Source organism: Tamandua tetradactyla, chromosome 12 (assembly GCF_023851605.1).
Source record: "Tamandua tetradactyla isolate mTamTet1 chromosome 12, mTamTet1.pri, whole genome shotgun sequence".
Lineage (NCBI taxonomy): Eukaryota > Metazoa > Chordata > Mammalia > Pilosa > Myrmecophagidae > Tamandua > Tamandua tetradactyla.
The window spans coordinates 27616891-27631326 of record NC_135338.1 but is presented as its reverse complement, the minus strand read 5'-3'; the positions used below and the strand labels follow the sequence as shown (position 1 = coordinate 27631326).

The following is a 14436-nucleotide window of genomic DNA, read 5'->3' as shown; positions in this document are numbered from 1 at the left end:
TCTATAGTACTACTCCAGCTGAAGAAGCCAGACATATAATCTGCCTGCCTACCCTGGAAACTGTTTTTCAGTGGAGCTGGGTATGCTAGTAAGGAGGAATGTGGAAAGGGAAAGCACAGAGGGAAAAAACATGTAAGTTTTCCAGTGCAAGATTCATCATACTTCTCAAGTTTGCCTAGGTGAGAGGGGGCAGGAAAGAACTGGAAAGTTGAAGCAGAAAAAAGGAATACAAAGGTGTCTTGTGGTCATATTTTTCCCAGGGTTCTCTCACTCCCGGGGCTCTTTCCCATAGCAGCAGATGGTCTATCCCTAGAGGGCTGAATCCCAGAAAGCAGCTGCTCCCAGGTCCTGCTTCTAACAGCTGGGGTCACAGGACCTCTTTGCATGAACTGAATGCCAGAAATCAATGGGTTCCATTGTGCCTGCTCGTATGTCCAGGCTCATACCCACCCAGTCTTCTGCCTGGAACAGAAGACTCAGAAAAACAGCACCATACACTTTGAAAGGCTGCAACTGCAAATTTATGGAAAGATATGGTATTATAAAATCCAATTTTGTTTAAATTACCTTGACTTTGCTAGGAAACTATTGAGATGATAATCATTTGGGAGATAAAAGACTTGCCCATTAGAGAGTCAAAGAAGGTGGGGGGGTGGGAGGGGGTCTGGAGAGGAAGGGTGGGGTGGGGAAGAACAGGGGAGGGTGGGGAAAAACAGAGGGGAGATAAAAATCATTAAGATCTTCATCTTTTTCCTGCCTAATGCATGGGGGATTCTGGCTCCACCACACCAATAAACAACAGGCGAGATGTTTCATGTACTGGAAAAGGGGATAAAAATTCATAAAACGATGTGTGTATACACAGAGGAGCATAACTGTATGATTACATAATTAGGCCTATTAAAGTATTTATACTGCTGAGAGTAAAAGCCCCTACTCAAAGGCATTCCACCAAAGTTGAAAGGCAAAAAAGAAAACAGAAAATAAAGCATCTAATTGCAATCTTCCACAAAGCCAGATATCCCCAGCTGGTGCCACAGCTGAATTCTCTTAATTAACATGTTGTAATGGCAAATATGAAACACACTCTATGCTTATCAACTCCATGCCATGGCCAGCAAGGCATGGGAGAAGCCTGTGATCATGCTATAATTAGGGACAGTTTTTCCTCTCTTCTATTACAATGGTACCCTGATGTGGAATGCTGCTTAATTTTTCTTAAAAACTTTGTTGTGTAAAGCATATATATAACTCATACCCACAAAGTTAGGGACTGAGAAGACTGGTGAATATACAAAAGTTCACAGTCTAGAAGCTAGTTTACTTTTTGTTGGCTGTTTTTTCCCTTAACTCCCCCAACTTGGGGCTTTATCAGCTACAGGAACCTAAAAATGTTTGAGCAACTTAGTCTTTTAAATAGAAACCTATTAACATCACAGTTTAAATGCATCTAAACGGAATAAAGATGACAGAAATTAGCATATAAATTAGAAGAATGCTGGGGTGGGGGATGGGGAGAGATTAATTCATCAGAGACTAGGTCAATATGTAATGTATTCCAGACTTTCACAGTTCTAGAAGTGACTTTTATACCTACAAAGAAGGTTTTGTTTTTGCACCACTCTTAGTCACACAAGGACCTGGTCTCAAGCAGTCCCTCTACTTCTCTGAAAAGTGCTCCCAAGTTACATACTATAAGGAAATCATATTTTTAAAAAGTGGAAGAAGATCATAAAATGCCTAATTATATGGTGACTTTGAGACATAATCTTCAACAATATAATTTGGACATTTTATACATTATTCTTTGAGTGTTTTTACTTCTTCACAACTGAACAGGGCTGTTGACTTACAGTTAATGCGTGTTCAATTGACAATGATTCCTGCTTTTGGCATGTTGATTGAACTTCAACATCTTTTTCTCAATTACATCAACTTTAGAAGACTTACCCTTCTTATAGCTACCATCAGCAATTTCATTTTTCTTCCTTACAAAATAAAGGTCCACATCCAATAATCCAAGTCACTGCTCCAGCATGCATGTCTATTCAGTGGAGTTGACAACACTACTCAAAGTGTGCTGTCAGCTGGCAGGCAGCCATACCCTCAGGACCACTCAAGAGGTTCTTTCTCAGCTGCTGCATAAAAGTCTAATAAATTTGTTACACAAACATGATTGGGGTATTGATTTACAATGTACCAGAATACAAGCTGTTTCAACAACAAATATTTAAAAGGTGGACTGCTCAGCACTGCTTCAGAACCATCTCAGAAGATATCAAATTTGGATTCCTTGCCCACTTACTTATTCTCATAGCCCCAAAGGCCCAGAATCATTTTGGTGAATCCAGAGAGAACATATTCTTAGGTAGGCCAAAATAAAATGAGGAATGTGTCCAGGACCAAGGACTCTTTGGCACTTAGCAACATATACACACCTGCATTTTACAAAGAAACAAGGACTGCATCCAAAGCTCAGAGGTTTGCACTGCACTGAGGGAAGTCAAGCTAGTCAGCACCTGCCACAAGCCTGTTACTCGGGGAGACAGCTCATCCTGGGTTTCCCCAGCCTCTATCCCTTATTGATGGGAAAGGCTTGTGGAAAGCACAATAAGGACCCCTAACAATATTCCCAGGTGCTTCCAGCCAGACTTTGCAATGGATAACATTAGTAACACAATAGTTCCTTCCCTGAGCGGGAGCAACTAAGGCAATTAGAAAAAGAATTAATGTGTCTCACATGCTCTGTGCAAGTGAACCACGTCCTCTAGGGCTAGTCCTTTGGCACTTGCAGGCTATTCCCTGCAAAACCAAACAAAATCAATCCGAAATGGCACAGAAGACGCAGAATAGCTGATTCTGAATTTTGGGACTGTTGTTTTCTCTCCCAACCCATCCCTGAGTTCCCTCAATTGTCCCATCTACCCTGGACTCTCAGAGGGACAGAGAAAAACAAACCCAAAGACCACCGGGCCTTCAGCAAACATGGGCAGAACCACCGAAAGTCAAGCCCTGTTTTGAGGGCTGCCTTATAATGCCTTAACTTCAATTACGACAAAGTGATAACTCAGAACGATTTCCGCAGTTTTTCAACCAGCTATCCCAAACTACCCGGGGCTTCATGGCTTTCAAGAAAAGGGGAAGAAATCACTGATCTTTAGAGACAGTTAACTTGAGGCAAAGTTGTTGACTGAAGGCTCCAAGCTAAGTGTTCCTCTCTAGCACATCTCCTATCACAAGCCCCCAAACTTCTCTGATAAGAGAGTTAAGGCTGGCAGCAGAACCTCTGTCCGGCCTGTGCCTACAGCCTAGCATAGGGCTGTGCTAATTCCCCAAAAGAGAACTGCTCGCTTCCTAGGGCTGCAAACACGATGCTTCCACTGATCACTTTGTGGGTTTGTACCAGGGCACTTGGGCAAGTAAACTGGGATCAGAAAGTTCAGCTTAGGCATGGCAGCCAGAATGTAAACCCTCATTCATTTTCTGACAATTAGACAGGGTAATCATTTACTTTAACCCCCTTCTACTAGAAATTAATAGATCTTGGGATCAACATAACATGGTTTTGCTTGTTTATTCCTGCTGACCCAATCTCTCTCAACAAAACTTTTCCCAATTTCTGTTTTCCACCAAGAACAGTGCTAGATAGACACTCTATTAAGAAGAGCACTTGCTGATTGATTCTCTTTGTTTTTACTTATAATTCAAAGTTGTCCAAATTGAAAAATAAATAAGGGGAAGGTAATGCCCAGCATTGCCGGGGAAGCAGCATTCTTTCATTGCTGATTAGGCACAAGGTGACTATTGTCTCTCTAGTCAATCTCTTGCTAAAATGAAAGCTTGAAACCTGCTATGCATTATGCGCGTTCCCACTGGGCCTAACAGTGGACATCTCCTCCTCACAGAGGAGAGCCCGGTCAAGGCTTTACTCAGGGTAACACTCAACAGTTCATCCTATGCAACAACTTTCTTATGGCCTCAGCTGCTATGTTCTGCCAGAGGGAGCAGCAGAAGAGCCCCCCCACCCCCAACCTCACCCCCATACCTAACAGCAGAACTTCCTTCCAAGAACAATGGGCAGAGTTAGGGCTCCTTCCTGCTGCCTTCTTGGAGGAATACTCCAATTACTTTGCCAAGCTATTTTCCCCCAAACACATTTTTTCTCATGATGCTCTCCTTTCAGAATTTCCCAGACTGCCATTTTTTCCTACAAGTCTAAATGTCTCTGCTGAATATACAAGGCTCTCCATAATTTAGCTTGCCCCATTTCTCCAATGTCAAGTCCACCTAGGTTATCTCCCAACTGGCCTTACTCATCAGGTGGGTCTCCTCATGATCCCTCCCTCCTTCACTTTTCCCTCCATCCACTCAAACCCAACACATTATGCAAGGCTTAATCTTAATGTTCTTTTCTCCAGTAATTTCCTTCCTATCTGAACTAATGCACTCACATCTACAAAATTTAGCACACAGTTTCATTGCATTTTGCTCACCATTGCTAAATGTGAGTTACTCCTGCCTCTTGAGGGTACTGGACTCCTCACAACGACAGAGCTGCTCATCTTCAGCATCCTGAGCACAACTAAAGAACTGGACAAATACCTGATGAAGCCTGTGTCCAGAAAGGCTGACACCTCTTAGAACAGGGACAAAAGAAATCCTTAAAAAGGATTGCTTCTCAGGGAGTCTCTTCTCGTTCCCACAACTCAACCCTAACTGGGTCCTGGAAAACTCCAAGGCATCTGCTTACAGAGAGTCAGCATTCCAATAAGCTTCAAAGCTGTAAACAAAGGATTTCATAATGCCCCTGCCCCTTGGGTTCCAAAGCTCACCAAGGGCACCCTGTTTAAACAAGAGGTGTGGTATATTTTTGGTAAATGATGAAGTAACTTCCCATAAGAGGAAAGAAAAAAATTCCCCAAGTGCTAAAAGGCTTCTTGGAAAAAAATAGAACAGCTTTCCTGCCAGGGCAGAAAAGATCTGACATCCAGGGTCTTCATCCTTTGGCAAAGCAGCCTGTTGTTCACAGAACAGGAAAGACAGGAGCTGCAACAGCAAAAAGGAAAGCAACTCCTCGTAGCCAGATGTGGAACTCAGGACAGTTTTCAGAGTTTGAGAACCAATCTAAGACTATATTTGATACTGCCTATTTCAATTTGCTAAAGCTACTGGGATGCAGTATATCAGAAATGGGATGTCTCTTTCAATGAGAATTATTAATTTACAAATTTATAGTTCTAAGGCTATGAAAATGTCCAAAATGAGGCATCAAGAGGAAGATACCTTCCCTGAGGAAAGGCTGCTGGCACCCGGGGTTCCCCTGTCACATGGAAAGAAACATGGCAACATCTGCTGGTTCTTCTCTCCTGGATTGTCATTTCAAATGCCTCTCTTGGTTTCTGTGGTTCTTGCTTGCTCCCCACCCCACCCCCACCTGGTGCATTTTCCTCTAAACTCTAAGCTCTCTCTGTCCTTTAACCTCTCAAAAAGAACTATAGTGAAGGATTAAGATCCACCATGAATTGGGTGTGCCACACCTCAATTGAAACAACCTAACCAAAAGGTTCCACCCATAATAGGTCTGTACCCATAAGAATGAATTTAAAGAACATGGCCTTTTCTTTGATACATAACAGCACACTGCCCAAGACACCAGTGGGAGCCCCTCCTGCTTTCTCCTTCTCTCTCTCTCTACCCCTCCCTTCCCAACATACACGCATGCCTTAAACAAGAAGCGATATTAAAAAGCTGGGAGCACATGCAATCATATTTTAGATATGCCAGGAACAGTGCTGCTATTGAGAAACAACTACATAGTGACTTCTTTGGTCACTAACTTTTGGAATAATCACATTCTTGTTTATTTTTTAAAATACTTTGGCAGAATTTGGTAATTTTACATTTCATACCTTTGGTTTGATTATATAAGGATCTTTTCTTACAAAATCCCGAGTGCCTGGGGGTAGGGGTGGGGAGGGACCAAGGAAAACTAAACTAAAGAGAGAAAATTTATTATCATTCTGTTTGATCTGTAAGTCTCGTCTAACCACTCATATTGCATTTTCAAAATGATTACTAAGCAAAGATTGCAGCAACATTAGCAGTATTCGCTCTAAATAAGGAGAAAAAAGTACCACCCAGAAAGGAAACTTCTCTTGTTCTCCTGGGTCCACAGCTGTGTGAAAACTTATTTCTATAGCTGGTAATAGCAACTGCAGGCACAAGCCCTTCTCCTGAACTTGAGAATTCGCATCCCCTTAGTCTGTTTGCATGGAATAGGCTGCAGTGTGCAACACACCAATTTCTAGCTTTGCCCTGATCATAAACATGAGCCAGGGAAATAACTTACCCCATTTTGCCATCTCACTTCTCCACCTTTGTAGTGACCATTCTCAAGAATTAATGAAAGGGCCATAACAAAAACTACTGAAGAAAGTCAACTCTGTCAGCTGCTAAGAAGATATGAAGAAGGTTCCTACAATCTTACTTCTCCTAGTTGAGTCCTTCCTAAAGGGCTTCCCCCTCTCTGACTCATACGCTATCCTTCAATAAAACATACTGCAGTGTTTTAAACAGTCCCCTTTCTCCTTACCCATCTGGATTCCAGCTATAAAGTACCTTAAGAAAATAAAAGTTAATCTACCTAATTTGCATCTCTAATAGATTTCCATGAAATTTTACTTTTTAGGCTGTTAAAGGGAAGGTAGGAGATTAAGTATGGCTAAATGAGCAAAACAGAAAACCATCCAGAGGGACTTTCTGCAGGCAGCACTAAAGCAAATATGCAACACATGCACTACTTTTTAAATATGGTAGATGCCAATTTATTATTTTACAAAATGAGCAGTAACTGAATTGGTGGTAGGGAAGGGAAGGGGCTAGGTATTTACATCCACCTGTTAGTCCATTCAATCCCTGCAGGCAAGATATGCTGGAAGACAGTTTATTTCAGGATATCTTCATAGGCTTCTTAATCATAAAAAAGAAATCCCCTCTGTTGCAGCTACAAAATGATAGAGGCCCATCATTTAAATAGAATTTCTGGGAAAGGAACTCGTGGGAAAGGGGTAGAGATGTATCAGTCTTTCCCTAACACAGCCACAGTGAAGCAAAGACTAACGAAAATTAACTCTAAGCCTTTATTTTATAAGGCAAGGTGGAGTCATGGGGAGACTAAGATGAAAAAAGAATCATCCTCTCAGAATTCATATATGCTGAGTTTTATAGGGTTGACAACCAAATAAGATCTCCTCCAGCAGACAAAGGGAGAGCAGCATTTGAAGCAAAGAGAAGAGTATAAGTGAAGGTACTGGGGCGCATTACGTGGAGTACTATGGGAACAATGAGATGCCTGATAAGGGTCCAGGACAGCACACAGGATAGGAAGTGGCTGAAGAGAAAGCTGAAAACACAGATGGGGGTTATGATGCTAAGAAGTATGGGTCGTACCATAAACCTTGCAGGAAGGCCTGAAATTTGTTTTCTTCTGTTTCAAGCAGAGGACATTCACGGTGAGTCTGAGACTTTGAGACTTCTCCAGCAGCACAGCAGAAGATAGATTTGGGTGTCATGAGGTGAGAAGATATACTAGAGGCAAGGAAACCAGTAAAAGTCTGGTACAAGATGATGAGGACTCGAATGCCATCAGTGTTTTTGTTTTCTTGGAGGGGACCATCATTTATACATCTAATTGCAGTTACCTCACTGGTTTCCTACCTACCTCCAGCTCCCATCCAGACATAATCAGGAAAAATACTGCTGCTGCCTCTCTGCTAACAGAAAGGGTATGAGGAGAGGGGATGTGCTTCCAGAATCCCTGTCACAGGCAGGTTCTGGGCCTCTAGACAGCAAATTGTAAAGTCTAGGAATCCAAAGATCCAAAATAACAATGTATACTATCTCAAGGAGAGACTACCATACTCTGCAAAATGCTAGGAGACTCAGGTGTTGCCTCTCTCTCTCTAAGTCCAAAATTGCAAGTAAAATCATTACCCTCGCCCCTGTGTGGAACATGACATCCAGGGCATAAGATTCCCTGGCAACATGGGACGTGACTCCCAGGGATGAGCCTCACCCTGGCACCGTGAGACCAACAATGTCTACCTGACCAAAAAGGGGAAAAGAAACGTAACAAAATAAGGTATGAGTGGCCAAGAGATTTCAAATAGAGTGAAGAGGCTCTTCTGGAGGTTCCTCTTATGTGAACTTCAACTAGATAATGATAATTGCTCTAGTATGCCAAACCCCAACCAACTGTATTCCTGTAAACCGTAAAGAGTACACAGGGCTCTGAGACTCTAGAAAAGTTTCACTCATTAAGTTTATTTTTCAGAAACCTAAAACCTTCAGATGGTTCCTAGGCCAGATAAACCCTGAAAACCAGAGTTATCAGTCTTTCCAAGAGCATGAACCAGGAGAATAACATGAAGAAGTTAGAATGGTCATTGTCCAAATATCCCTAAAGATTGGCAGAAAGATCAAAGAAAAAGGAGTTGTAACATGGAAGATAGGATTTATCAATTGAAGACGACTACTAAATCATTATACTGATATTTATTTTAAATCTCTGTTCTAGTTTGCTAGCTACCATAATGCAATATACCAGAAACAGAATGGCTTTTTAAAAAGGGAATTTAATAAATTGCAAGTTTACAGTTCTAAGGCTGAGAAAATGTCCCAATTAAAACAAGTTTATAGAAATGTCCAATCTAAGGCATCCAGGGAAAGATACCTTGGTTCAAGAAGGCCAATGAAGTTCAGGGTTTCTCTCGCAAGTGAGAAGGCACATGGTGAACACGGTTAGGGTTTCTCTCTCATCTGGAAAAGTACGAGGCAAATACAGCGTCATCTGCTAACTTGCTTTCCTTTCATGAAGCTCCCCAGGAGATGTTTTCCTTCTTCATTTCCAAAGGTCCCTGGCTGCTGGACTCTTTGCTTCTTGTGGCTCTGCCATTCTCTGCTCTCTCAGAATCTCTAGCTTTCTCCAAACTTTCCTCTTTTACAGGATTCCAGTAAAGTAATCAAAACCCACATGGAATGGGTGGAGACATGTCTCCACCTAATCCAGTTTAACAACCACTCTTGATTGTGTCACATCCCCAGGGAGATAATCTAATTAAAGTTTCAAATACACATTACTGAATAGGGATTAGAAGAAACAGCTGTCTTTACAAAATGGGATTAGGATTAAAACATGGCTTTTCTAGGGTATGTATATCCTTTCAAACTGGCATAATCTCCAATATCATAAAGCAGCTAGAAGGAAATTATCTGAAATTGTGGAAATGTAACCAATACCATGCTTTGAAATTTGTTCTATAACTACTTGCTAAAATGTACTTTGATATTTATCATTTTTTTATATGTTATATTTCACAATAAAAAATGTTGAAAAAAATGCTATAGACGCTCTTGAAAGAATCTACAGAAGGTGACTGAATCCCTACCTACTCCCTCTCCTACCTCCCCAAAAACACCTCAAAAAGAAAAAAAGGATAGATGTGGAAAATATTCCATTTAGGCTATCGAAGTGATTCTGAGAAGGTGCAAAATTTAAAAATGATTCCAAGAGGCGGAAGGGCCTGTGAAGGGGCAAATGCCAACCACACAAAAACATTCTAAAACTTCTAGAAGAAAATATAGGACACCATCTTTATGATCTTAGGATAGGGAAGATTTACTTAAATACGACAAAGATCACACACTCCATAAAGGGAAAAACAGCAATAAAGCTGACACTGTAAACTATTTGAGCAGTGGTTCTCAAAGCCTTTGTTCTCAGGACCATTTGCAATCTTAAAAATTACTGCAAACCCCAAACAGATTTTGTTGGTGTGTGTAATCAATACTTATCATATTTGAAATGAAAGTTGAAAAAAAATTTTAAATTATTTATATACTCATTTACAAATGATCATTCTGATATTAACATGTAATGGGTTTAATATTTATTACTTATAATAATAAATCCATTACATGTTAATATCAGGGTGATCATGTCAACACATGCCACACAGCCTGCAAAAACTTTACTACACACCTGTGAGAGAATAAGTGGAAAAAGACAAATAGTAGTAATATGAAAATAGTTTCAACTTTGTTGACCAACTGAAAGGGCCTCAGGGGCCCTAGAGAACTACTACCATCGAGAAAATTAAAATAATCTACAAATTGGGAAAAGATAATTAAGGAAATGCAAACATAAACCCACACAGATTAGTTCATGTCCATGAAATTGGCAAAAATTAATGTCTAACAATACCAGCTGTTGGAAAGGGTGTGTAGAAACAAGAATTTTCTTATACATCATTAGTAGAATAAACTGATACAATCACTTTGGAGAGCTACTTCACAATATGTAGAAAGTTGAAGATACTCATTTCCAACAGTCCAGCAATTTCACTGCTAGGTGTATCCACTAGAGAAATCCTGTACGCATGGTCTTAGGACATATGTACAACAATACTTCTTGCAGCACTGTTTGTAACAGTGGAAAATCTGAAGTCATTTATACATCCATCAAAGAGAGAATGGCTAAAATATTTTGATATGTTAATACAACAGAATGCTATACCATAATTAAAACAAACATTATCAACATGACTAGATAAAAAACAAGGCTGATGTCCTTTAATGCTACTGTCAACAGGAGACTTCAGTGGGGGTAGGCAGACCTACATGTTGCAATCTGAATCGTGTCAGTGCATTCTAAAGACAGCATACTGGAATTCTGTTGGGCAAGATGAGGGAGATAGAAGCTCCTTCCTCAGAGGGACTGTCTGCTCCACTGCAGAGGGGGGAAATAGGCCATGGAAGTCACTCTTTGCTGAGGCAGCAATAACCTGCCATGCTTTTCTCAGAAACAGAAACTGCTGCTGGTTCTTATGTAAACAACAAAATCTTACAATGCCTTTTTTTTAAAAACGTTTTCATATTTTACAACAGAGGTACTTCAGATGTATTAATTTTTAATTTGTAAACTGTTCCTTCATATCTTATGTGTACAAGATCATTTTACAAAAACGCTTAAAAAACTAGTAGACAATGTGTTCTCTGCTGGGCTATTACTGGAAGGCATATCTGGACAGGGGGCACCTATTGCAAAGTAGCAGCAGCAGCAGCAACCAATACCACTGTGGCCACCTCTTCATCTGATCCTCTGTCCTCTGGCCACTTCTTTCCCAAGTTCACTGCATCTTGAGTCTTCGCTTTTACTCCCCTCTTCTTGGGGCTTCTTTTCACAGATCCACTTCTTCACAGATAACCTTGCAAGATGAATGAGTAACAGAAATATATCTTCATACCTTTCTTAGACAAAAACAATTTTGGTTCTTTCAGACATTCAGCAATGTTATTTCCTATGGCCTTTAAATCTGTCACTTCAAACTCAAATAAATCTCCTCCAACCAGAGTTCTCAAGCAGCCTTCATTATGTCCTTTGAGTAGTCCTTTCATACTTGGAACTTCAAGTACCTATACTATAATAGTCAACCCTCATGATCAAAATAACTAAAAAAGCTATCTTGTTACCAATGTTTTACATTCCATATCACCAGGAGCTCTGCTAAGAAAATACAAAGAGGAAAAATTCAGTCCAATAATTAGCTGCAACAAGTTCTTACTGTGTGCTACTGAGGGAAAATCTCTAAGCCAAAATTATTCAATTCTTCCCAAGGTCACCAAAATATCCAGGGTCATGGATCAGACCAAAAATCCACTGTGATGTTGATATATAAAGGACTGTGTTCCACAGACAGTAATTTATAAGAACAACTAGTCAACCCATCTGTTTTCCAGACTTGTGCCACCTCATGTAAGAGCTTCATCCTATCCAAGTCTACCTCACTGCCTCTGTCCTGTGTGTGGAAAATCATTGTGTATTCACCCACTTCAGGCACTGGCCGCAATGTTTTCATTCCTTGGAGCTCAATCCTGATACTGAGGTCACTGTCTTCTCCTTTCCATCCCCAGTAGTTTGAGAAGCCGTTCACCCTGGAAAACTGCTCTCTGGTTAGGACAGCAACACCCCCAAAATATTCTTTGTAACGTATCCTATACCCAGTGCTGTTCCTTCCAACCACCAGGTGCCCTGGCTGGTCCTTGCACTTGTAAAGGTTAAGGTTGTTCTTGGGCACTAGGTTCATATGAAAATTGAAGCAGTCCCAATTCTCCTCCTTGAGAGCTTCTCAATAGCCCACATTCAAGAGTCTGACTCGATTAAACTTTTTACTTCTAGCCTGGTGGATAATGTAGATGCCATACTCCAGCTGCTGCCTCTGCAAGAAGGGGTGGAGACGTTCCAGTTGGTATATCTGGTATCTCTCTTGGTTCTGACAGGCAATAAGGATGGCAACTCATTACAGAGCCTTGCATTTACCTGGGCAATACCAGCCTATGTCCATGTTAGGATTTTCTGCCCTTACTTCTTCCAAAGTGAGATCTGGTTTAAAATTGAGCTTGTTCAGGCTTCTTAGTCCTTGACCTTTGACTCCACACTTCGGCCAAGGGGATGTTAACAGATGTGACATGAGGGAAGGCTCATGCAGGCTTGCATTTTTCCACTTGCACTCTTGTACTCTAACAATGCCATAAGAAGAACATGTCGGGCTAATCCATAAGGTACGGAGACAAATAAGGGCAGTTTTCAAGCTCTGCTTTTTTTTCAGAGACTGTCTTAATCACTATTTCTTCCTTCTTCAAAACTGCAACCTTGTTGAAATAAGTTACGAAATTTGTTGCTTTAGGAATCTCTTGAACAGGATCCTCAAAGTAGTTACTGGGGGCCCACCAGACCACCATCAGGCATAAGGTAAAAACCAACAACAATCAGAATTTGTAGGAAAGGTGGAACGCGAAGTTAAAGTTCATGTCTTTTATTATGTGAGTTATATGTATCTCACTGCCTCAAAACAGGCTAGGAAGCTTCTGCAAGTTCTAACTTTTCCAATCTGTTTGCAGACTTGATGGCAACTGAAGATGCAACGCCTACTTGTGCTCAGTTGTTCTCCTCCAGCAATCTCCCAGATGCTGTCGCCACAAGCCAGGCCCAGAGAAATAGAAGACAGTGGAAAGTACCCCAGGACTGCCATGCCCCAGAGACAGCTCCTTTACAATGCCTCTTGATGAGACACATTCAGAGCAAGTTTTTAACATTTTTTTTTTGTATGTCACATGTAAAATTGATTTCTTAAACAAAATTATTTTAAAAAAAGAACAAGGTTTAGTTAACAAATGAGGCTGTGGAAAGTTACATTTTAAAATATATAAAACAATATTCTATATTGCTTAAGACTACTATATAAGTAGTAAAAACACGGTTGGAAGGATGCACATCAACTCAAGATTCTGGCTACCTATGGAGGAAAAGACCTAAAAAAAATGGCAAAATATTAAATCTGTGTTTCAAATACCCACATATGAATATATTATTGTTTTTTTAATGCTTGAAATTTTTTCATTGAAAAAAATTAAAAAAAAGCAATAGTTTTAAAATGGCTCTTACCAAATCTGTTCTGTAACTACTTGTTGAAATGTTCTTTGAAAATCATTGCTTTTTCTTCCTTTTCTTTGTATATATGTTATATTTAACAATTAAAAACATTTAAGGGTGGGCCATGGTGGCTCAGCAGGCAAGAATGCTTGCCTGCCATGCCAGAGGACCCGGGTTCGATTTCCAGTGCCTGCCCATGTAAAAAAAAACATAAAAAAAAAGGCAATTACCAAAACATATTACAAATTACAGTGTTAATTACTTTCATCTAAGTATTTTACAACACCCCAAAACTAACGTCTATTGTTTCTTAGCAGGGTATTTGGTGACTGTTTTCTAATCTTCACCACTACCTTAGGCCCTATTTGGTCCCAAAATACATTCAGAAATCCTAGGAAAGACATGGGATTATCTTTTTCAACTTTTTCAAAGTGTTGCTGTTTCTATCCACCCACCAATTCTATTCCTTTCCTACAAAAAAAACCAAACAAACAAAAAAAACACACACACACCTGAAAACTAAGCTACCAAACAGCATCTGTAAAAGATACTTTCCTTGAGTCAGCGGAACCTGCAGTAATCTTGAGCTGCAAGGACTTTGTTTTAAAGGTGCTAACCCTGACTAGCCTTCAAGTTAAGATGGCAGTCAGACTGACCCACTGTTGTCAGGTCAAGTAAAGTTACACCATGTAATAGCTACCCCTCTCATTCCTCCTTGATTGCATCCTAAACACTGTGAGACCTCAGGAGTGGAACCTCTACAATATCCTTGATTCCTGGTGCTTCTTGCAACATGGGACACCAGAGCTTACGGGGAACAGAAGGTTAAATATACAGTTTGTCTCTGGAAGGGAAATGAAACCTGTACCCTTGCTATCTTTTCCTCAGGGAAGAGAACTGAGTGGCTAGGAGACTGTTTCACATTATTTAAAGAATACAGATTTCTG

General features: G+C 40.4%; 1 protein-coding gene and 1 pseudogene across 5 annotated transcripts in view; both read right to left on the bottom strand.

The window, feature by feature from the left end:
- SUSD6 (sushi domain containing 6) overlaps nt 1–14436 on the bottom strand; it is a 145107-nt gene that overhangs the window by 37243 nt on the left and 93428 nt on the right. The gene's annotated exons all lie outside the window — the stretch shown is intronic.
- LOC143651926 (beta-1,4-galactosyltransferase 4-like) lies at nt 826–13491 on the bottom strand (annotated as a pseudogene).